Raw genomic sequence first — 26,742 nt, forward strand, 5'->3', positions numbered from 1 at the left:
GTGACTGTTACGCAGATTGACAGTTTTATTATGAATAATGAAATAAATTGTTTTGATTTGAGTAAGTAATCGGAAAATTTTTAATGTTTCCGGTTTGGTTCTGAACCGTTCCAATTGCATTTTTTAGGGCCTCGAGGACTCTTTTAGGGATTTATTGGTTGAATGTGAGCAAATTAATATCGTTTTTAAAAAGTAAAATTTTTTAATGCCTGAAACAGGTAAGATAAGTCTGGTAATGCCTTGTGCTCGACTCCGGCGATGGTATCGGGTAAGGGGTGTTACATTTATTGGTATCAGAGCAATATTTTAGTCGGTTCTTGAAATATTCAATATGAGTAAGAGTCTCGCTATACATTTCATACTTATATTTTGATAGTGTGAAGACTCTTGATGATTTTAAAATATTTTTCTTTTATAGTTATAGATCCCGAACGAGTTGGTGTAGATGATATAGAAAGTAACGTGCTCGCTCCCACAGAAGGGACGATGCCACTAGATAGTAGTGAAAGGCCCATTACAGTTAGTCAGGGAGGATAGTCTCGAGAACCCTTCTTCCAAGCTATGAATAAATGGTTTTCCGAGTTCGTTCGTAAGGATCCGGCCGTTAGACCTCCACCCCTTCATGATCCTCAGACTACCCATGTAGCTTCCCCAATCACAGATACAGTCAGAAGAGAGAAGCCACCGGTTGATAAAATTAGAAAACAAGGGGACGAAGAGTTTCGGGCTACTAAAGATGACGATGCAGAGAAAGCTAAATTTTGGCTCGAGAATACTATCAGGATCTTTGATGAGTTATCTTGCACACCTGAAGAGTGCATGAAGTGTCTTGTATCACTTTTACAAGACTCGGCGTACCATTGGTGGAAGACACTAGTATCAGTAGTACCAAAATAGGGGGTTACTTGGGATTTCTTTCAGGAGGAATTTTGTAGGAAATACATTAGTCAGAGGTTCATCGACCAGACAAGAAAAAAATTCCTTGAACTAAAGCAGGGTAAGATGACACTAACTGAATATGAACGTGAATTTATTAGACTTAGTAATTATGCTCGAGTGTGTGTCTACTGAAGCTATTATGTGCAAGAGATTTAAAGATGGGCTCAATGATGATAATCGACTGTCAGTTGGTGTTTTAGAAATAAAAGAGTTCGTCATTTTAGTTGAAAGAGCTTGTAAGGCAGAAGAGTTGCTAAACGAAAAGGGTAAAGCTGAAATTGAGATGCAAGACTCGAAGAAAAGACAGACGAGCAAGTCATTTCAGTCTACATCCAAGAGGCCTAGAGAGTTCTCTACGAGATCTAATTTTTCAGCAGGGTATTCTAGTCGAAACAGAGGTAGAAGATTTATGGGTCAGAAAGCTCAGACCACTTCAATTGTGAGTGTTGGCAGTATTCAACCAGATAAACCCGAGTCTCCTCAATGTGGTCAACGTCATCCAGGTCAATGTCGTGCAACTGAGACTGGTTGTTTCTGATGTGGTGCATCAGATCATTTCATTTGGGAGTGTCCTAAGATGTTTAAAAGAGAAGTAATATCAAGTTTAAGATCAGGCAATGCCCCCGTTAGAGGTAGACCTCAGAAAAGTTTGGGAATAGGGGTAGATAGAGGTGCATCTAGAGATTCAGCAGCGAGACCTGATGTTAGAGCACCTGCAAGGACCTATGCTATCCGTGCACGTGAAGAGACATCCTCCCCCGATGTAATTACGGGTACATTTTCTCTTCATGATGTTAATATTATTGCTTTGATTGATCCGGGTTCAACCCATTCCTATGTTTGCATGAAATTGATGCCTAGTCTGAACATGTCCATAGAGTCTACGGGATTTGTGATTAAAGTATCGAATCCATTGGGTTAGTATGTATTACTAGACAAAGTATGTAAAAATTACCCTTTGATGATTAGAGGTTATTATTTTTCGGTCGTCTCATGTTATTGCCATTTGATGAGTTTGATGTGATTCTTGGTATGGATTGGTTGACTACGCATGACGTGATAGTGAATTGTGGAAAGAAATTTATTGAGTTGAAATGCAAAAATGGTGAAATTCTTCGAGTTAATTCAGATGAGTTTGATAGTTCAATTGCCATGATTTCTGTTATGTCTGTGCAGAAAAGCTTTAGAAAAGGATATGAAGCTTATCTTGCTTTTGTGTTGAATACTAAAGATCCAGAGTTGAAAATTGAATCAGTGCCTGTAGTGTGTGAGTTTCCTGATGTGTTTCCGGAAGAACTACCAGGTTTGCCTCCTATCAGAGAAGTTGAGTTTGGTATTGAATTGGTTCCGGGTACAACACCCATTTCTTTTGCTCCTTATAGAATGGCTCCAATGGAATTGAGAGAATTAAAGGTTCAGTTGTAAGAACTAACAGAGAAAGGCTTTGCAAGACCTAGTTGTTCACCATGGGGTGCACCAGTGCTCTTTGTGAAAAAGAAATATGGTTCGATGAGATTTTGCATAGATTATCGATAGCTTAACAAGGTGACTATTAAGAACAAGTATCCACTGCCTAGAATTGACTATTTATTTGATCAATTAAAGGGAGCTACTGTGTTCTCCAAGATAGATTTGAGATCTAAAAATTATCAGTTGCGTGTTAAAGAGTCAGATGTTCTGAAGACTACTTTTCGGACTAGGTATGGCCATTATGAGTTCTTTGTGATGACATTTGGCTTGAGTAATGCTCCTGCCATTTTCATGGACTTAATGAATCAAATTTTCAGACCTTACTTGGATAAATTTATAGTTGTGTTTATTGATGATATCTTGATTTATTCTCATGATAAGACTGAGGATTCAGAGAATTTGAGAACAGTTTATAGAATTTGATTAAAGATTATGAACTACTGATCGATTATCACCCGGGTAAGGTAAACGTAGTTGTTGATGCTTTGAGTAGAAAATCTTTATTTGCATTAAGAGCTTTGAACACTAGTTTAACCTTATCAGATGATGGTTTATCTTAGCCGAATTAAGAGCTAAGCCAATGCTTCTTGAAGAAATTTGTGAAGTTCAGAAAGATGACAATGAGCTGCAAGCCAAAAGAACTCAATGTGGGTTGGGTATAGAGTCAGATTTTTAGATCAATTTTGACATTTGTTTAATGTTCAGAAATTGGATATGTGTACCAAAGAATGATGAGCTTATTCAAAAGATTTTAGAGGAAGCACATAGCAGTTCTTTGTCTATTCATCTAGGTAGTACAAAGATGTATAATGATTTGAAGAAAATGTATTGGTGGGTAGGAATGAAGAGATATATCTTAGAGTTTGTTTCTAGGTGCTTGATCTGTTAGCAAGTAAAAGCTGAACGTCAGGTACCTTCAGGTATATTGCAGCCTGTGTTAGTTCCTAAGAGGAAATGGGATCGAGTTGCCATGGATTTTGTGACAGGATTACCATTGACACCGAGAAAGAAAGATGCAGTATGGGTTGTGATTGATAAGCTAACGAAGTCTGCTCATTTTATTCCAGTCTGTATGGATTATTCACTTAACAAGTTGGCTGAGTTATAAATTTTAGAGATAGTCAGACTACATGGAGTACCATTATCAATTATTTCAGATAGAGACCCGAGATTCACTTTGCGATTTTTGAAGAAGTTACAAGAAGCTTTGGGCACAAAGTTTAGTTTTAGTACAACATTCCATCCTCAGATCAATGGTCAGTCAGAGAGAGTTATTCAGATATTTAGGATATGCTTAGATGTTGTGTCTTAGAATTTAAAGGTAGTTGGGAGAAATATTTACCGTTGGAATAGTTTGCTAATAATAATAGTTACTAGTCGAGTTTGAAAATGGCACCTTATGAAGCTTTTTATGGACGTAAATATCACACACCTTTGTATTGGATAGAGCTTAAAGAAAATCAGATTTACGGGGTTGATTTAGTTAAAGAAACTGAAGAGAAAGTGAAAGTTATCAGAGATTGTGTAATGCCCCAAAAATCCTGAAATCTTGAACTCTTTTTTTTTTCGATTTTGATAAAAATTATACTTAACATTCCTAGTCAAGTGTTAATTATGTGATAGTAGGTCTTGGTTAAGGTTTGAGTTCGAACTTAAGGCTGAAGGAAATTATGGTTTAATTATTAAAAGAACCTTGTTGGCAAGTAGGTTGGCTTTTAAATAAATGAAGGAAGAATTGGACACAAGAAAGCCTTGTGGTGGAGTGGCAAGTGGCATCATATGCATGACAAGGAGGTCCGGGGTTCAAATCCCTACTTTCTCAAAAGAAGGATTTATTTTTACTTAAGGGATGGACAGTGGTGGCATTGGATATGAACACTGTAGGGAGTGATAAGAGGAGAAATTTGAGGAGGGGATTAGGGAGTTATCAGGGAGAAAAATTAGGAGATGAGGAGTGAAGAAGAGGTGGAGTTGAATTGGGAATTTAGCATAGGAAATTCAGCCATAAAGGCTATATATAGGTGCTGAATGTGAGGTTGCCAGGCTAATGCTGAATTCTCCCTCACCTTGTTGCCAGAAAACACCTTTTTTTCTCCAAAGATCTAAAAGCCAAAAATCCCTTGTTCTTCCTTCTTTTTCTTTGTGCCAATTCTCCATTCTTCCCTACTCAAAGTTTTCTTTTTGATTCGCTTCTGGTTTTAAATGATTTCTACTTCTCTTTGTGTTGAATAAGCTCTTTTACCATCAAGTTTTAAGAGCCGAATATCCTCTGTGCCACCACTACCCTTTCCACTCGATCAATTCTAGTGTAAGTGTTTTGCTCTCTCAACCGGCATTGCTAGTATAGATCACTCTGTTCCTCACTTCTTCTAATTGGTTTTGGTAGGACTAGTATCGAATCTCAGTCTTTTGGATCCCTGCCGATTTACTCCTTAGGTGTGAGATCTTGGTAAGTGTTCTTCACTTTGGTAAGGGTTGGCCGAATAGGCTTTAATGAGAAAATGGTGACATATGCTGGATACAAGTCACCTAATATGTTTTTAACGATAAAGGTTAATGCAGATCAGGGTAGCACTCATGATTAGTGATCAAGAAAAAGCTATTAAGACTTGGCGTTTTAGGTAAGGTTAAGGTGAGAATTTTGCTTTTGGTAAAGTATTCGATATGTATATATGAGTAATCATTGAGTGGTATCGATTGTTGGTTCATGGTAAGGGGGATCGCAGCACACTTTATTACCAGGTGTGTATATACACTGCACACATACAGTAGATCAACAAAAGCCGAAATGCCGAAAAGTCGAAATACCGAAAAGTCAAAGGTTTGGCTACGGTAGTCTTGCGAGTGCGCGAACACTCGTAAGGGGGAAATCGATAGGTTATCTGAGGCCCCATGAGTGATTCCATGAACTTGGACCATGTTTTGGCCAACTGGGCCAGGATGGGCTAAGTGGGCCAGATAGGCTGTTGGGCCTATAATAGGCAAAATTGGCAACTTGATGTTAAGTGATGGAAATTATATGAAAGCATGTATATGAATGTGATTTGTGCCTAATGGGCTGCATGAATGTGATTTGGGTCTAATGGGTGATATGAATATGATTTGGGCTTAATGGGCATATGAATAAGATTGGGCTTAGTGGGCCATATGCATGTATGTAGACTTGTTTGGGCTCTGTAAGGGGTTTTGCGCCTAGCATCTGATAACTATTTAATTGACATAAAAATTAATTAATTAATTGCAACCGTGGACGAGTCATAAGGCTAAGGTGTGGTGATAGGTATATGCATGTCTAGGATTGGATGTAGGGAGAGCTTGGTACTTAAGCGGTCTTAATGACTCACCTCCTCTTCTCTAGAATCCTATCTGGTGGTGATAGGTATATGCATGTCTAGGATTGTATGTAGGGAGAGCTTGGTACTTAAACGGTCTTAATGACTTACCTCCTCTTCTCTAGAATCCTACCTGGTGCATAGTATCTGTTCACTTTAGCCAACGGGGACTTGTTAATGGGCCAAGGTAAGTAACAAACCCACAATAAGAGAAATTATTGAAATGCCCCTAAGGGCAAAAATTACTAAAATACCCCTATGTATGGAATGTAAGGCTTATAGATGTTCATGTATATTTGCTGCAAACATACGATATTCTGTTTAGGTTGCACATGGGTTGGGAATTATGGAACAGAGGAAATATATGAGGATCGCATGGTTGCTTGACAACCGTGGATCCACCGACGGCTATTAAGCCTAATATATGATTGGCAGCTTGCTACAATAAAGGTAGTTCCGTAACTGGGCTACCATTGATATGTATCAAATGGTGGGTCGATATTTATATCCCCACATGATGTGTATTGGGGGACTGAGTTGATGTGTAACAGTTGGATTAGTGGGGTGGCTTGCATTGCATTGCATTGCATGTATGATTTTATGGTGATTGATGAATGATTATTACTCGTCGAGGGTTGTACACACTGAGTTTTTGAAAACTCACTCCCTCTTTTATTTTTCTTAGGTGATGCTCAGTAGAAAGTTCAATGTTTGGAGGGACTCGGAGGTGGCCAGCTAGCAAGATGACTTGGACTTGTTTTTTTTTTAAAAAAGGATATAGTTTCTAGCTTATTAAGTAATTTCAGACTGGAATGAAATAAGACCTTCCCTTTTATTATTATTTGGATTATTATTTTTATGTGTTGTAATTATGAGAAGGTGAACATGGGTTTCCTAAATCATAGATTTTTTTTCTATGTTTTTGCAACTAAATTTTAAAATGTCAGGCTTTCATAAATCATATGTTTTAAACAAGCTTTCGCGATTGAAAGAGAGTTTTTATAAGTTAATTATGGTTTCTCATTTTAAGAAGGGTTTTCAATGAAAATAAGGTTTTCGCTAAAACACTTCAATGTGACGAGCCAGATTCAACCATAATGTCCGGGCCAGGTTTGGGGTGTTACATTTAGTGTTACCAGAGTCCAGGTTGCAAAACTCGGGACGTGAAGTGGGCCTTATTATTTTGGTTTTGTTTTAAAAAAATTTTGGATCACAATGTTTTTGAAGAAAAAAAATTCTTGCTCTGCGGCACACCGAGTCTCCGACGTTGAACCAAGTAAGCTCCTTTATTCTTAAGCTTGTGTAATTTGATGTACTGTAGGTAGTTAGTGGGCTACTTTAGATGATTATGCTAAGTTTTTTTTTTTTAGATTGAAACTGAAACCCATAGGACATTGGAACTGTAGAGGATTTACAAAAACAACCTTCTTTTATTACTTCCATAAAACATCAATTTAATTATTAAAACTAACTAAAACTTCATAAAATTTCTAATCTAGATAATACGTGAGACAACGATGAGTGCTAGAAGAGGTGTAATAGGCCGTAGCCGAGGTCGCGGAGGTGTTATGCTTGAATCATCGGCATCAGGCCATATGCCTGATGCTGGAGTAGAAGAGGCTCCAGCCTCACCCGTGGCTGGGAATGGACCATATGATCGGGCCGCGGGGGAAGATGCATTGTCACAGGCAATGCTGATGATTTTGGAAAGGGTAGCAGGGCCCAATAATGGCACGGGAAATCGGGGGTCCATTCTGGAGCGACTTCGATCAAATGGGGCTGAGATCTTTAAAGGCGTGGCTGGTGTGGCTCCTAACGTGGTGAAAACCTGGTTGGAGGCCACCAAAAGGATAATGGAGGACTTGGCTGTTCTTCTGAACAAAAGTTGAAAGGGGCAGTGTCACTGCTTAGGGAAAAGCTTACTAGTGGTGGCTGACAGTGAAAGAGGGCACCCAACCTTAGCAGGTCACTTGGGAGTTCTTCAAAACTACATTCTAAGGGAAGTATATAGGTGCGAGTTATGTGGATTCTAGAAGGAAGGAGTTCTTGAGCTTGACCCAAGGAAACAAATCTGTGGTTGAGTATGAGGCGGAATTTCTATGCCTTAGTAGGTATGGAAGAGTTATGGTGGCAACGGACTATGACCATTGCGTTAGGTTTGAGGATGGACTTAGGGATAGTCTTAGAGTATTTATAGCTCTACAAAGGGTGCGAGACTTCTCAGAGTTGGTAAAGAAAGTAAAGAGTGTGGAGGAGGTGAGGCGCACTGAGCACTTAAATCGAGAAAAAGAAAAGGGTAGGAATAAAAGGAAGGCTGAGACTCCTGGTGTAACGCCTCGATTTTTGGGCCTAGAAGTATTGGACCTTGAGTCTGGGTTCGGGTGGAAAATGACCCAAATAATTTGGATGTTATTATTATTATTTCGTATGTTTAGTTTAGTAATTAAATAAATTATGAAGGGTTTATGGTGTGGGAAAAAAGGCCCAAGAGTAAATTTAATTCGAGGCAATTCCTGAATTTTAATTTTGGGAGAGAGGGTTCTGGCGATATGGGCTTTTAAAGTTGAGGTGGTAAAATAGGACACAAACAAGGCCTTGGTAAAGTGACAAGGTGGTGCCACTAAGTTCCTAAAAGAATGGCGTTTGGGAAGGAATTAAAGGTCCAGGGTTCAAGTTGCAAGGTAAGCATATTGTTACTTTTTAATTTTAGGCATGTGCCGAGCATGTGATCACTTAAGTGAATTTTAGCAAGGGCCTTAGGGAGGTTGTGCCGATTGTTTTAGTTGATATTAGGATTAGGTTCTTTTCTTTTTCTATCTTGGAGAATTAGGGTTAGCCACCTAAAAGCTTTCACTGCCATTCATCTTTTCTGAGTTCTCACAAAAGCCGAAAACGCAAATTCCTTCTCCTTGGTGCCAATTTCTTCTTCCTCTCTTTTCCTCCATTTTCTTTATTCCTTTTTGGTTTTTCTTCTAGCCAAAACCTTCTGATCACCTTACTCACCTCCTCTGTCAATCCCATTCTCCACAAAACCTCCATAGCCGATTGCCATAAAAGCCGAAATCCCGAAAACTCACTTCTTGTGCAGATTTTTCCAAGCCAAAATCCTTCAGTTATTTTTGTTCTTTTTGATCAACTTTCATCTTCTCTAAACCCTTAGTATCTGTCGGTAATATTACTTCAAAGTTATAGCCTCAAATCATCATCTTCTTCATCACTTAAAAAGTCGAAATACCATAGATTTAGGGACTTATAGCTGAAACTTTAGATCTCCTAGATTCGAGTTCGACTATCATTTAGAGGACAGATCTGCATCAGATCTGTGTAGAAATCAAAGAGGAATAAGTGGTAAGTGCTCATCACCTCAGATCTAGTCTTATTTTACAATTTAGAAAAGCCGAAGTCCCTAAAATCTAGAGAGGCTGTCGATTTGGGCATAGGGATTTAAGGGTATTTAACCGATGATTTCTTTTGGTGATTAGTGTATCTAGAGGTTTGTTCGAAGGCTTGTATCTTTGGAACAACTAGACTTAGATCTAGTCATCGGTTTTCGACAAAAAGGTAAGATTCTAAAGGCTTTAGGGGCATGGTTCGAATTTGGGTTGCTGAATATTGAGATTGGTTATTGTGGGTTACAATCTAAGAATTGTGGTAATCAATTGTAAGACATCGTAAGGGATCTCAATAGCAGTCGTTGCAAAACAGGTGTGTATCGAACACCTTCTCATAGTTTAGTTCGGTAAAAGCCGAAATGTCGAAATTTTGGCATTTCGTGGGCTTGTGAGTGTGCGAGTGCTCACAAGACGTTTAGAAATCATTAGATCTGAAATCGCAAAGTGGTAAGTTAGTTGTGTGTGAAATTTTGTGTACTTCGGTAATTGGGCCTCGATAGGCTAAAACTGGGCCTAATGGGCTTACGGGCTCATACAGGTTAATAATAAAAAAATAATAATAATTTATAATATAAAAAATAGGAAATAAGTATGTTTTGTTAGATTGTAGAATCGAAACTGCTTAAACCGGTAAACTGGTCATAAAACTTGAGTTAAATGGGCTTAAATTGCTAATGGACACTGTAGGGCCCATTAGGGGTTTTAGGGCCCAATGGCTAAAATTGTGAAATTGAGATAAATAAATTACTGCAATGACAACTGGGCTAGTAAGGATCGTAACATTCATGAGAACCCTTAAAACTGATAAAAGTACTGAAATACCTTTATAGGTGGAAAGTTTACAGTTTTACCCCTAGGAGCAAAATTACTGATATACCCCTAGGGTTAAGGTTGACCTCAATGCATGTTTGATTGTTACTATTTACTGCATGCCATGTTATTATTGTCTAATGCATGGGATTGGGTTATTGATGGAGGAAGTACTGAAACTGGCTTGACCACGTACTGGAGGCTTTGCCTCAACTTACTGATATCTGAGCAGCTATGGTGCAACTGTGGAGTGTAGGGCTGGGTGGGTTGAGCTATTCCCCACATGGAGTGTAGGGCTAGTACGGGTGGAGTGTAGCGGTTAGTTATAGGCTGGGTTGGGCTTGCATACACGAATATGTCTGTTCTGTTCTGGAATGGGCCTATGGGCCATACTGTTATCTGAAAAGGGGCTAAAGCCTAGTTTACTATATTCTGAAAAGGGCTTCGGCCCAGTACCCGCTGTTATCTGAATAGGGCTTAGGCCCAATGGGCTTGAGCTGACTTGGGCTTTGGATGGGTTTTCCATACACACTGAGTTTTCCAAACTCACCCCCTATGTCTTCCAGCCTTGCAGGGGAGCCCTAATTGGTGGACTTGAGCTGGGCGGGATTCAGAGTGGCCACGAAGATTAAATTCCTGGTTTTTAAATAAGTTTCAATTAGCTTCCTTTTAAATTTCACATTTTATTTTGATTATTTTTAGTTTGGGTTTTTAAATTACTTAAATCATTTTCAACTTGAGATTCACATCACTTAAATTGATTTCTTAAATTTGGATAGCCCTAGGGCACGTTTTATAAAAGTTACTTATTTTCAAAATATCACGATAACCGAGCAAAGCTTCCGCAACGTAAACGTTTTCAAAGGAAATAAATATTTTAAATAGACTTAAACTTAATTTGTTGTTGTGGACAAGTAATAAGCTTAAACTGTGGCAATGGATGTGTGCATGTCTAGGATTGGATCATGGAAGAGCTAGGTACTTAAGCAGTCTAATTGACTTACCTCCTCTTTTCTTGAATCCTACCTGGTGCGTAGTATCCATTCATTTTAAGCCATAACAAAGATACTTAACTGTTTGTAGAATAACTTGTTTCTGCCACTACAAAGGTTTACAAGTTTAAACGGTAAAAGTTCTAAACATCAAGAAGGGTTTTTAATGAAAACATGGTTTTCGAAAAACACTTCAATGTGACACACCAGACCTGGTCATAATGTCTGGGCCGGGTTTGGGGTGTTACACCTGGTGTTGGACAGAGGCCTAGGGCTAACGCTAGAGATAATGGGCTAATTAGAGCAGGGACCCCTGCTGTGAATCTAGGGGTGCCACCTTGTGCTAATTGTGAGGAAGGTCATGTAGGGGAGTGTTGGAAGAGGATGGGAGCTTGTCTGGCTTATGGATCTATGGAGCATAGGATCAGAAATTTCCCTAGGATGCCAGTTCAGGTGCCAGGCATGGGTAGAGGTGATTTACAGCCATCGAGGGGTGGTCAGCAGCCCCCCAGAAGCCATGGTCAGGCCAGGGGTTGAAACGGTTTGGGTCGTGGAGCACCGGGCAGAGGTGTTGGTCATGTTGAGGCGAGACAACCAACATTGGTCTATGCAGCATGTTGTTGAGAGGACGAAGATGCTCTAGAGGCAAATATCGATACGTACTTTAACCATAATGTGTTATTTATTTAGTTTGGTATTAGAGTGCGCAGCGGGAGCGTGGTGTGGTAGTCTATGTTATGCAACTTTGCTAATAGTTGGGAATTTCGAGGAAGAAATTTCTTTCAGGGGGTAGAGTTGTAACGCCTCAAAAATCCTAAAATCCTAAACTTTCTTTTTTTTTGGTTTCGATAAAAATTGTGCTTAACATTCCTAGTCAAGTGTTAATTATGTGATAGTAGGTCTTGGTTAAGGTTTGAGTTCGAACTTAGGGGTGAAGGAAATTATGGTTTAATTATTAAAAGAACCTTGTTGGAAAGTAGGTTGGCTTTTAAATAAATGAAGGAAGAATTGGACACAAGAAAGCCTTGTGGTGGAGTGGCAAGTGGCGTCACATGCATGACAAGGAGGTCCAGGGTTCGAATCTCTCCTTGCTCAAAAGAAGGATTTATTTTTGCTTAAGGGATGGACAGTGGTGGCGTTGGATATGAACACTGTAGGGATTGATAAGAGGAGATATTTGAGGAGGGGATTAGGGAGTTATCAGGGAGAAAAATTAGGAGATGAGGAGTGAAGAAGAGGTGGAGCCGAATTGGGAATTTAGGCATAGGAAATTCGGCCATAGAGGCTATATATAGGTGCCGAATGTGAGGTTGCCTGGCCAATGCCGAATTCTCCCTCATCTTGTTGCCAGAACACACCTTTTTTTCTCCAAAGATCTAAAAGTCGAAAATCCCTTATTTTTCCTTCTTTTTCTTTGTGTCGGTTCTCCAGTCTTCCCTACTCAAAGTTTTCTTTTTGATTCACCTCTGGTTTAAAATGATTTCTACTTCTCTTTGTGTCGAATAACCTATTTTACCATACAAGTTTCAAGAGCCGAATATCCTCTGTGCCACCCCTACCTTTTCCACTCGGTCAATTCTAGTGTAAGTGTTTTGCTCTCTCAATTGGTTTTGCTACTATAGATGACTCTGTTCCTCACTTCTTCTAATTGGTTTTGGTAAGACTAGTATCGAATCCTAGTCTTTTGGATCCCTGCCGATTTGCTCCTTAGGTGTGAGATCTTAGTAAGTGTTCTTCACTTTGGTAAGGGTTTTCCGAATAGGCTTTAATGAGAAAAGGGTGAAATATGCTGGATAAAAGTCACCCAATATGTTTTAACTATAAAGGTTAATGCAGTTCTGGGTAGCACTCGTGATTACCGATCAAGGAAAAGCTATTAAGACTTGGCGTTTCAGGTAAGGTTAAGGTGAGACTTCAGCTTTTGGTAAAATATTCGATAAGTAAATGTGAGTAATCATTGAGTGGTATCGATTGTAGGTTCGTGGTAAGGGGGATCATAGCACGCTTTATTACTAGGTGTGTACATACACTACACACACACAGTAGATCGGCAAAAGCCGAAATGTTGAAAAGTCGAAAGTTTGGCTACGGTAGTCTTACGAGTGTGCGAACACTTGAAAGGGGGAAATTGATAGGTTATCTGAGGCCCCATGGGTGATTCTATGAACTTGGGCCGTGTTTTGGCCAACCGGGCCAGGATGGGCTAAGTGGGCCCGATGGGCTGTTCTTCACATAATAGGCAAAATTGGCAACTTGATCTTAAGTGATGGAAATTATATGAAAGCATGTATATGAATGTGATTTGGGCCTAATGGACCATATGAATGAGATTGGGCCTAGTGGGTCATATGCACATATGTAGACCTGTTTGGGCTTTGTAAGGGGTTTTTCGCCTAGCATCTGATAACTGTTTAATTGACATAAAACTTAGTTAATTAATTGCGACCGTGGATAAGTCATAAGGTTAAGGTGTGGTAATGAGTATATGCATGTCTAGGATTCGATCTAGGGAGAGCTTAGTACTTAAGCGTCTTAATGACTCACCTCCTCTTCTCTGGAATCCTACCTGCTGCATAGTATCTGTTCACTTTAGCCAACGGGGACTTGTTAACGGGCTAAGGTAAGTAACAAACCCACAACAAGAGAAATTACTGAAATACCCCTAAGGACGAAAATGACTAAAATAGCCCTATGTGTGGAATGTAAGACTTATGGATGTTCACGTATATCTGTTGCATACATACAATATTCTGTTTAGGTTGCATATGGGTTGAGAATTATGGAACGGAGGAAGTATATGAGGATCACATGGTTGCTTGACAACCGTGGATCCACCGAAGGCTATTATGCGCAATATATGATTGGTAGCTTGCTACAATAAAGGTAGTTCCGCAACTGGGCTACCATTGATGTGTATCGGATGGGTGGGTCGTTATTTATAACCCTACATGATGTGTATCGGGGGATAAAGTTGTTGTGTAACGGTTGGATTATTGGGGTGGGTTGCACTGCATTGCATTGCATGGATGATTTTATGGTGATTGATGAATGCTTATTACTCGTCGAGGGTTGTACACACTGAGTTTTTGAAAACTCACTCCCTCTTTTATTTTTCTCAGGTGATGCTCAGTAGAAGGTTCGATGTTTGGAGGGACTCGGACGTGGCCAGCTAGCAAGACGACTTGGACTTGTTTTTTTAAAAAAAGGCATATAGTTTCTAGCTTATTAAGTAATTTCAGACTGTAATGAAATAAGGCCTTCCCTTTTATTATTATTTGAATTTTTATTTTTATGCGTTGTAATTATGAGAAGGTGAACATTTGTTTCCTAAATCATAGATTGTTTTTCTACGTTTCTGCAACTAAATTTTAAAATGACAGGCTTTCATAAATCATATGTTTTAAACAAGCTCTCATAATTGAAAGAGAGTTTTTATAAGTTAATTAAGGATTCTCATTTTAAGAAGGGTTTTTAATGAAAACAAGGTTTTCGCTAAAGCATTTCAATGTGACGTGCCAGATTCGGCCATAATGTCTGAGCCAGGTTTGGGGTGTTACAGATTGCTTGAAAGTAGCTTCAGATAGATAGAAGTCTTATGCAGACTTGAAAGAAAAGAGATTGAGTATCAAGTTGGTGACAAAGTGTTCTTGAAAGTATCCCTGTGGAAGAAAGTCTTTAGATTTGGCAAGAAAGGCAAACTAAGTCCACGTTTTATTGGACCGATGAGGTGACTAAAAGAGTTGGACCATTAGCATATCGGTTAGCTTTGCTGCCAGAGTTAGAGAAGATTCATGATGTATTCCATGTGTCCATGTTACATCGTTACCGTTCAGATCCTTCACATGTGATTTCACAGACAGAGGTTGAGATTCAGCAAGATATGACTTATGGTGAAGAACTGGTAAAGATTTTTGCTCGAGAGGTCAAGCAACTAAGGAACAAAATTATTTCACTTGAGAAAGTATTATGCAATAGGCATGGGCTAGACGAGGCTACATAGGAGCCTGAAGAGGTTATGCAAAAACAGTATCCAAATATTTTCACATGTAAGATTTTCGAGGACGAAAATCCCTAAAGGGGGAGAAATACAAAATCCCAAAATAGGGCCTAAACGGAACAATGGTTGTGAAACCACGAATTTGAGATAGAAAAGTTTATTTCAATTAATTTTTATAATTTACCGAGTGATTAGATGCATGTGTTAGAGTATCGATGGAAAATTTTATAGATAGCATGCTTAATTTGCCTACTAGGGCTTAATTGCAAAAGTTGATAAATATGAGTTTTAGATGCTAAAAAATTAAATTGAAGAGTATAATTGAAGTAGAGGTCCTTAAATGGCAATTAGACCATTAGGTTTTCATGGACAAAAATGGACATGCATAGGTAAAAATAACTAAAGTTTTAATGAAGGGTATTTTAGTCATTTGGTAATTAAAAGATTAAAAAAGGGAGAAAGATGGAAAAATGTGCCCATCTTCTTCATTAGGACGAAATTTCAAGGGTTCTTCACAGCTAGGGTTTTGTCAAGCTTCCAAGCTTCATAGTAAGTGATTCCAAGCCCCGTTTTTAATGTTCTTTACGTTTTTGAAGTCCCAATAACTTGATTTAGCTTGTTCTAGCAATAATTTAACCTGGGGTTCATATTTGGAAAAATACCCATTGGTGAAATGTGTTTATTTTGATGTTTTATGGTAGAATATGAAGCTTGAAATTATGTTAAACGACTTGAGGTAAGCGATTTTAAGTGAAAATAAGTAAAACGACATAAACGGTTAAAATACCTAATGGTCATAAGTATGTTAGAGTGGGAAATCATAGGTAAATAAATGATCAGCATGTCATAAAACATAAGAATTAGGGATAAAGTTTCATTTCCGAGCCTTGGGGAAAAAGTGTAAATATGCAAAAGTTTAGGGACAAAATCATAATTTTGCCAAAGTTAGAGTTAAGGACTTTTTTGATAAATTGAATATTTTAAATTTGCTCTTATAGATCAAGAAGAACGAAATTCGGAGTTAGACCGAGGAAAGAAAAATGTTGAGGACTAAATCAAAATATTTGATCGTATTTTGTATCAAGGTAAGTTTGCGGTAATCAATGCAATGTTTTATTATTTATAATTTATGATGTTATTTTTCAGCATCTATGTATTTATTTTGTAAATTTATTCTTTGATGATTCAAGCAAGAATTGACGGAGAAATGATACTTAAAAGTCCCGGTTGAACCTTAGGAATGTGTAGGATACAAACGTTATGACATTAGGGTTTAAGGATACCAAGTAAGACCATGCCAAGGCATGACATTGGTAAGTTCTACAAGGCAAGGAAATCATGTAAGACCATGTCAAGACATGGCGTTGATAAACTACTATAAGGCAAAGATCCCATGTAAGACCATGCCAAGGCATGGCAATGGTGAGTTCATATGGCAAGGACACCCCGTAAGACCATGTCAGGACATGGCAATGGTAAGTTTAAAAGGGAAAGGTACCTGTGTATCCTTAGTATTCCAAATGGTTCAACGGAAAATTCAAAGAGTGAAACAAAGGGAAGTATCGCAAAGCCAACTCGGAAAATCGTAAGGACATCGGAGATCACCTCACACTATCAATGAGTTATCTCGGTATTTTGTGACTAGAAATACTTTAAGCTATGGCATGTATAGGGACTTGGAAATTTTGTGTGTATGTCCTTATGATATGATTAAGGAATGGCAGGTGAATACTTGGTAATGATTACCTTATGCTATAGCTAAATAAGAACATGTTTTGGTATTATGGATGCCAAAATGAGGTTTGATGCAAAGAAACTATGAAAGAGTAAGAGTTGGCCATGGAACAGTTAGGAAACTGCAGCAGTAATGCGGTTTTGAAAAATCACCAAAAATTTTAGAAATGGAATTAAACGGTGAATGAGATATAGAATTAAATCTTATTGAGTCTATTTTCATAGAAAAGAAACAGAGCAAGCAAAGAAAGTCTATATTCTAAGATATATAAATTTCTATAAGACTGGTCCAGAGTGACTTTGTGATCTCGTGTTCCAAATATGTAAAATCACTAGAAATTGTAAAAAAATTATAAGTCAAATTTTATATGTATAAATTCCTTAGTGAGTCTATTTCATTAGAAATAAATAGAAACATTATATTATTTCTGGATAATGAGAAAATCGAATTTTGGTGAAGAGAGGTCAGATCCACTGAACTACGAAAGAGGGGAACCTTTAATGAATAAACTGTACTATTTGACCAAACCAAAAATTCTGGAAAAATTATGGTAAGAAGATATATGAGTCTAGTTTTAGGGAAATTTTATGGATTTAAAATTTGAGTTTTGTAACTTGATTTATAATTAATTTAGTGACTGTTATGCAGATGGACAGTTTTATTATGAATAGTGAAATAAATTGTTTTGATTTGTGTAAGTAATCGGAAAATTTTTAATGTTTCTGGTTTGGTCTCGAACCGTTCCAATTGCACATTTTAGGGCCTTGAGGCCCTTTTTAGGGATTTATTGGATGAATGTGAGTGAATTAATATTTTTTTTAAAAGTAAATTTTTTTTATGCCCCGAACAGGTAAGATAAGTCTGAAACATCTCGTGCTCAACTCCGGCAATGGTATCGGGTAAGGGGTGTTACAATTGTCAACTGTTGCCATAGTCATTTTTTGTGAAATTATTTATTTTCAATTTTCTTATTTCTAACAATACTAACTTATTCTTTTTAATTTTGTAATTTTCTTTCCATGTGTTTATGAGCATAGATCAGATTATCGATTTACTGTCACTAAACCCTGAAATTGAGCAAACTTTTAGACAAAGAAGACGTGAACGAATAACTCGGAGAAAAAACAAGATGGACCTTGGAAATCAAAATCAAGACCAAGGTAATGAAGCCGAACATGTATGAAATCCTATCCTCATTGCCGGTGATAGGGATCGATGCATCAGACAATATGCTGTGCCATTTTTCAATGAGTTAAATCCAGGAAATAGAAGGCCAGATGTTGAGGCAACCCAATTCGAATTGAAACTAGTGATGTTTCAAATGCTACAAACGGTGGGCCAATTTAGTGCTATGCCCACGGAAGATCCACATCTCCACCTTTGATTGTTTATGGAGGTGAGTGATTCATTGAAGATAGTCGGTGTGACTGAAGGCGTACTGAGGTTGAAGTTATTTCTGTACTCGTTGCGAGATCGAGCACGAGCATGGCTCAATTCATTGCCACCAAGTTCTATATCTACATGGCAAGAATTAGCAGAGAGATTTTTGGTTAAGTATTTCCCGCCTAGCAAAAATGCTAAGTTGAGGAACGAGATTTGTAACACCCCAAACCCAACCTAGACATTTGAGACGTATCTGTGATGTCACATTGGAGTGAGTTTTGAAAATCACTGATTTAATAGAAAAGTTCGTTGTTGTTAAAACCTTGTTTGTGATTCTTTTGAAAAACTAACTTGATTAATCCATTTTCCAAATTACAAGTTCATTTAGAAAAAACATGTCTCGTACTAGGTTGTTAAAATACTTTAAAAAAATGTTGTCATTTTGGAAGCATTTAAGTCAAGTTACATAGCATGATAGTTGAAAATCATTTACTTTTTGAAAACCAGAATCCTACGGTTAGCAGATATAAATCAAGTTAATAAAATTCCAAAATAAAAATAAAACTTAAAACGGCCTTATTACATAAAACACCCCCAAAAAATTACTTTTACTGAAGTCAAAACAAAATTGTAGACAGTGGTGTGGCCATCTCTGACTCCCTCGCAGCACCGACCCGCCAAAGGATTACCTACATAGTTTAACAGAGAATGGTGAGTTATGAAACTCAGTGTGCAATCCCTAATTAATAGTAGTGAAACATACAGTTTTGAACAGTCTGGGCTTAAGCCCATATCAGTAGCAATATCAGTGTGGGCCTTAGCCTATTACGGTAGTATTAACAGTGTGGGTCCTAGCCCAACTTAGTACAGTATCAGCAATGCATAAAGAGATCCCACCCAACCATCCTCTACACTCCACTCTGTCCAGCCCTAGACTCCATGTGGGGAATAAATCAACCCAACCATCCCTACACTCCAGAATAAAGTACCGGTTTCGGTACTAACAGTAATTGCAGCAGAGCTACCAGTATTAGGCTTATAGCCTTTCAGTACACTTCCTCCAACGATATATATCCCACCCCATGCAATGCAACATAATATAAATGTACATACGATAAGAATGGCATGCTCAAACTGACATACATCACACGGGTATTTTCGTCATTTACCTCATAGTGGTATAACAGTCATTTCATAAATTAAGGTTCAGGTATACTTTCCGACCCAACAGTAGGTCCACAGTCGTCTCGTGTGACTCGTGCAACCTTAACAATTTAAACAGTATCACGCTCGTGTGACTCACTAAGCCCAAATAATGGTCTTGGTCGCACAAACTACACTACCGGCCCAACAATCTCCACACATTCATGCTGTTTGCCCGTGTGGGGCCCACACGACTCGTTTCTATCCATCGTAGCTTAAAATCGACCTAAGCCCATGAAATCGTTCGTGGTGGCCCTTCGGTCGAATGCCCACGCTTTGAGCATTCGGCTCACCACATGTGCATGCGTACGCTCGTGTAGTGTCATCAGTAATACATTTCTGGCTTTTGCTAACCTATTACTAATGATAGTGTGATTACACACCTTACGAAGACGTGCGGTTACTCCACTAGCCAAAGCCCAAAGCCTACATTCAACCAGGATACACTATTAACCAAAGAAAAATGAATAACATTTCACTCTTATACTTAACACCAAAATTCCAGTAATACTTGCCTTGAAGAAATATTGAAGATTCCTCTTTTAAACCGATACACACAGCCAACTATAACCTCTTTTAATGATTACATGCATTCCAAAATGACCATATAACTAATATAGTACATGCCCGTAAAATGAACTAGGCGTACAACCACTTACCAAAGTGTAAACCGATACCAGAGAATGAGAGCAATCGATTCGAAGATCCCCAAAAGATAGTCTCTCCAACAACTAGCGCTATCACTACCTTAAGAATTGTTGATCAGAAAGAGAGTGTTAAACGAGAACTATAAATTCAATAAGAGATAAAAGGGGTGAGTAGAAACAAAATCCAATAAAACAGCACTTACCGCCCAAGTCGACAGAGAAGAACAAAAGAAAGAATTGGTTCACCAAGGGTCAATGCAGAAGCACACTTCAGTCAGCAAGGATTAGATTGTATTAGAGAGAAGAAGGAAGAAGAAAGAAAAGGAAGAGTGAATCGGTCCCAACAGGTCAAAACCAAAAGAGATAGGGAAAGTAGGCAAACAATGAATATTCGGCCAAAAAATATTGATGCTACGAAGAAGAGAAGCAAAAGAAATCGGTAGTCAAATTGTTAAAAGAAACAAACAGAAAAGACCTAAAATGACCAAAGCGAAACGACCAAAACAGAGAGGTTGAAGTTCACCAAGGAGGAAAAAATCGAAACAAAACAATGACCAAATGCTCAACTTTTGCCCAAAAGCTAAAAATGCCAAATGTGAGAGTCCACAATCAGCACACCCCCTACTACTCTCTTCAAATCCCTATTTTTACTCCCAATATCGCTCGTAAAATCACTCAATCCTTATCCCACTCACCCAACTCCCTAGCAACTGAAAATCCCTCCAACCACTACCTAGAATTTGGCCTCAACATCTCTTACTCCTTCAGCACTCCAATTTTGATCCCGCTACAACACCTTCCCAACGTCAGGAGCAAAACAAAGCCAAATACTCTGCACTGACAGGCCTCGAACCTCAGACCTCAAGCCACACTCCACATGCCCATTGCTACTTGACTAGCAAGCCCTTTATGTCATGCAACACTCTCAATAATTTAAAAGTCTATTAGCAGTAAACAAGGGTTAATTCCATAAGAAGCCAAAATTTTACTTAAGCCTATGTTTGAACCCAGGTCTTCCCACACTACTCAGAACCCTTAACCATCACAACAAGTAAGCCAACATGCAACATAACACGCAATTAAATTACTAAAGATTTGGGACATTACAACTCTACCCCCTAAAAGAAAATTTCACCCTCGAAATTTACCTAATCAAAACAAATATTGGTATTGCTGTCGCATCACCTCCTCGGGTTCCCACGTAGCTTCCTTGAAATTGTGATTACATCGTAGCACCTTAACCAGTGGAACAGACTTCGTCCTCAGAACTTTCACATCGCGATCTAAAATCTAAATCGGCTCCTCCTCAGAAATCAGGTCTCGTCTAACCTTAATCTCCTCAGCCAAGATGATGTGCATAGGATAAGAGCGATATCGCCTCAACTTAGAGACATGGAACACATCATGAATCCGGTCCAACTTTGAAGGTAACTCAAGTTGGTAGGTAACCGGTCCCATGCGCTTCAATATATGGTAAGGCCCAATGAACCTAGGGCTTAATTTGCCCTTCCGACCAAACCTCAGTACCTTCTTCCACGGTGAGACCTTAAGAAACACCAAGTCCCCCACCCAATATTGAATCTCCTTATGCTTTAGATCCGCATATGACTTCTTTCTGTCAGATGCCACCTTTAGTCGATCTCGAATCAACCTCACCTTATCTTTGGTATCAGAAATCAACTCAGGGCCCAGAACACGCCGCCCCCAAACTCAGTCCAACAAGAAGGGGTACGACACTTATGACCATATAATGCTTCGTAAGGTGCCATCTGAATACTAGACTAATAGTTGTTGTTGTATGCAAACTATGCCAAAGGTAAGTAATCCTTCCAACTGCCCCAGAAATCAGTCACACAACTTCTTAACATGTCCTCTAGTATCTGAATCACCCTCTCTGACTGATCGTCTATCTGAGGATGGAACGCAGTACTGAAGCCCAACCTCATACCCAGTGCCTGATGCAACTTCTTCTAGAACCGAGATGTAAAGCGAGGATCTCTATCGGATATTATAGAAACCGGTACCCCATCCAGCCTCACAATTTTGGATAGATACAGCTTAGCCAACTTCTATAATGAGTAATTAGTACAAATAGGTATAAAATGGGTAGATTTGGTCAACCAATCTATGATGATCCACACCGAATATTTCTTAGAAGGCGCTAGGGGTAGCCCACTAACAAAGTTTATAGTTGCTCTCTCCCATTTCCAAAGCATAATCTTGACAGGCTGAAGCATCCCTGAAGGCAACTGATTCTCCGCCTTAACCTACTGGCAAGTCAGACACTTACTCACAAAATCAATAACTTCCCACTTAAGTTCTAGCCACCAATACAAGTCCAAAAAATCCTGGTACATTTTATTCCCGCCAGGATGCATAGCGTAAGGACTATTATGCTCTTATTGCAGTATAGACTGCCTCAAATCAGTATCTTTCAGTACACATACATTCATACGGAAACACAGTATCCCATCGATATTCAGCCCAAAATTTGAGGTCTCCTATTTTCTATCTATCGAAAACAAGAACCCAGTGACTCATCCTCCAATTACTTATCTTTAATCTACTCAATCCACCTCGGTTTAACTTGAAGTTCGGCCAATAAACTACCATCGTCGAATAAACTGAGACGAGTAAACATCGCTTTCAAATCAGTAACATCCCTACAGCTCAATGCATCAGCAATCACATTAGCCTTACCAGGATGGTATTCAATCGAACAATCATAATCCTTAAGCAACTCGACCCATCTACACTGCCTAAGGTTTAACTCCATCTGAGTGAAGAGATACTTGAAGATCTTGTGATCCGTGTAAATGATACACTTCTCACTATACAGGTAATGCCTCCAAATCTTCAGTGCAAATACCATTGCAGCCAATTCCAAGTCATGCGTCGGGCAGTTCGCTTCATGCGTCTTATGCTAACGAGACGAATATGCCACTACCTTACCCTCTTGCATCAACGAGCATCCCAAACCAACATGTGACGCATCGATGTGGACAGTAAATTCCTTCCCAAATTTTTGTTGTGTCAAGACAGAGGCCTCAGTTAGAACTTTTTTAAGCTTCTTAAAACTTTCTTGCTGCTTATTAGTCCAGTTAAACGGTACTCCCTTACGCAACAACTTAGTCAGAGGCGTAGCAATCAATGAGAACCCCTCAACAAACCGTCTATAATACCTTGCCAGACTTAGAAAACTTCGAATCTCAGATACCGACTTAGGTTGCTTCCAATCTAGAACCGCTTCAATTTTCTGAGGATCAACCCTAATTCCCTCAACAGATACCATGTGACCCAAAAACGTGACCTCACCTAGCCAGAATTCACACTTGCTGAATTTAGCATACAATTGCTTTTCCCTCAAAATCTGCAGAACAACCCGAAGATGTGCATCATGTCGATAGGCCAGAACACTCAGTTTATCAAATCCATAAAGCAGCGGATGCATTCATCAGCCCAAACGGCATTACTAGAAACTCGTAATGACTGTAACGAGTTCTAAATGCTGTCTTGTATACATCAGTCTCCTTAACCCTCAGTTGGTGGTACCTTGATCGGAGCTCAATCTTAGAGAAGACCGAAGCTCCTCGAAACTGGTCGAATAAATCGTCAATCCTTGGTAGCGGTACTTATTCTTGATAGTCAATTTATTCAGTTATCGATAGTCGATGCACATGCTCATAGTTCCATCCTTCTTCATAAATAAAACTAGTGCTCCCCACGGAGACACACTAGGGTGGATGAACCCTCATTCCAGTAACTCTTGGTTTTGAGCTTTAAGCTCTACAAGCTCCTTTGGTGCCATTCTATATGGGGCAGTAGACACCGAAGCCGTACCAGGCAATAACACTATTCCAAACTCAACTTCTCGGTTAGGGGGTAATCCCGATAACTCATCGAGAAAGATATCTGAAAAATCCTTAACCATTCTGATAACTTCCATAGCCAAAACCTCAGAACTCGAAGCACTAACATAGGCTAAGTACGCCTCACAACCTTTACGCACCAACTTCTCAGCCCTAAGTGCAGAAACAACATTTGACAGATAATTCCAACGCTCCCCAACCACAACTACCTCATCCCCCTTTTCAGTTCTCAGGATCATCCGCTTTGTAGCAGAGTCCAAATTTGCCTAATGCTTAACTAGCCAGTCCATGCCCAAAATTACATCAAATTCCCCAAAAGGAAGTTCCATCAAATCATCTAAAAATAACATTCCTTGAACCTCCAAAGGTACATCCTTAAACAATTTGTTCACTCTCACTGACTACCCTAATTGACTTAACACAGTAACCTCGCTCGTAGTGTTTTCACATATCACACCCAAAGTCTCAGATAGAGTGCATGTTATATAAGAGTGCTTAGACCCAACATTAATCAATATAGTGTAAGGTACATAATGAATAAAGAATGTACCTGTAATAACATCTAGGGTGTCCTATCCTCTCGGTATGGACAACATAAACTAGTGTCGGCTGCCTCACCTCAGTATGACCAGCACCTCTGCCCGGTGCCCCACGACCACGCCCAACCATTTCCACCTCTGGCTTGACCAAGACCCTTCGGTGGCTGCTGAAAACCTCTTTGCGGTTGAACAGTACCCCAATGAATTCTTTATTCATTTGGCCCACATAGTTCTATTTTACACATTCATTAATGTACTAAAAACTAATTAATCTATATGACCATGCACGTTTACACATGAACCAAGTACAAGTGCGTTTATAAACATGCTTATATAGACATGTAAGTAGCCATTTATTTAAATTATATCCGCATACTTGTACAATATATATATTTTTAAAAATAACAAATAAAAATAAAGTTTCTTATGCAACTCAAGTTCTATTAAGTTAATTACCAAATTGAGTAATACAAGCATCCAACATAACATCAATATAGTTCTCTAGTAAACACCACACCTACTTATGCAATTATAGATGTCCTTGAAACATTGTTCCATAACCAGACCTATCAACGATTCACATACGTAATATATTCAACTTACCATTTGAATATCAAGTTTCCCATACAAAACAACCAAACTGACCATAAGACACATACATTACCTTCCACATATCCTTCGAATTAATCAACTTAAACATAACTACCTAACACTTTGATTTATGCAACATTCCATATTTCCCCCTCACAACTAATTAACATGTCAAATTCAAACATATTTAGTAAGCCACTCACAAATAAATAATGCTTACCTCATATATCATACCATTATGGCACACCACTTGTTAACCAAAATTAATCTAAACCTTAACTAACATAACTCAAATTCTATTGTAATAAATTAGCTATTTTTGCATGGCTCATTATATACAAAAATAGAATCTAATATTTCAAAACATATTTCAGCCTATACATGCCATAATTTAAGTTTAGCTAAAAAAAAGTACTAAAACAATAGATAGTGTGATGAACTTCGTAGATGATCCCCTAGCCTGTAACTTGATTTCCAATATCTATAACAAAACAAAGATACACACAGTAAGCTAATATAGCTTAGTAAGTCATAAGCAAATAGTAAGCCCAACAAAGTATTTAACTCAATTAAGCTAACTACCATTTAATCTCAAGTTATAACTTATAAGTACATCCACATATACACCTTCGCACTTAAACATAATCTTGGCCGAATGATCAAATACACACATTATCTATTTATCAACCAACTTAAGAACCACTTTGTTTTAACCCGCCAAATGCACATATTTATTTATATACAAGTAATTGTATTTCTTACTTGGCTGAGTACTCACCTGACCATTTGAGTATATTAATATTCAACTTCTCAAAAACCACTAATTATACTATATTCATGCTTGCATATGCTTTTACACATAAGATAAAAAAATCACTATGTAGTATCGTATATGTATACATAAATAGCCAACAACACCAATTATACCTAAACATACATTGCATTTAATTATGATTCATTTTATCTTACTCAACTTATATAACTACAAGTCGAATACATATATACTAATATTACTTAAAGCCATTATCATCAAATATGTGTGAATAAAACAAATACCAAGTACCAACTTACCTTATCACTAATAGCCAAACAATTAATTCATCCCTGGCTGTTTCACTCATATTACACAATCATGCACAATTTACCTTTGCCCGATGAACCATTCGAAATTTGATAGGACACTCGGATAATCACATAAACTGTACAATGCCAACGTCTCAGACGTGGTCTTACATGTAGCTACACATCTTGCAATTGTCCCAGACAGGGTCTTACTCGAAAACGCATATCAAAAGCACAAATCGATGCCATGGACTTACTCGTACACATATATCAGAATCCTATGTCATGACATATGTATCCTACAATTCCTAAGGTTCATACAGGCTTTCAGACGTTGTCACTCGGTCGAATTGAACTCGAAAATGTCATAGCCAAATTTAACATATTCGGTCTTAGCATAATTTAATTATAACATTTCATAATAGCATGTAATTATAAATTTATACCATCAATAAACACGTCTATATGCTTGTAAACTTACCTCGGACATCGTAAAAACGGGACAGGTCTGCTAGTCGACAACTTTTGTTTTTCCTCGGTTCAAATCTGATTTCTTCGGTTCTTGATCTAAACATATTCAGATTAAGCTCATTCAAACATATTTCCATTCAATTTAGTCCAAAAACAAATAAATAGGCAAATTACCATTTTACCCCTAATTTTTACAATTTTTACAATTTAGTCCCTATTGCACAAAACAAAAAATACACAAAATTTCACAACACTCATATTAGGCCGAATGGTACCCATCCCTATACAAGTCCATATATTTTATCAATTT

The sequence above is a fragment of the Gossypium hirsutum genome, chromosome A10, assembly GCF_007990345.1.
Source record: "Gossypium hirsutum isolate 1008001.06 chromosome A10, Gossypium_hirsutum_v2.1, whole genome shotgun sequence".
Lineage (NCBI taxonomy): Eukaryota > Viridiplantae > Streptophyta > Magnoliopsida > Malvales > Malvaceae > Gossypium > Gossypium hirsutum.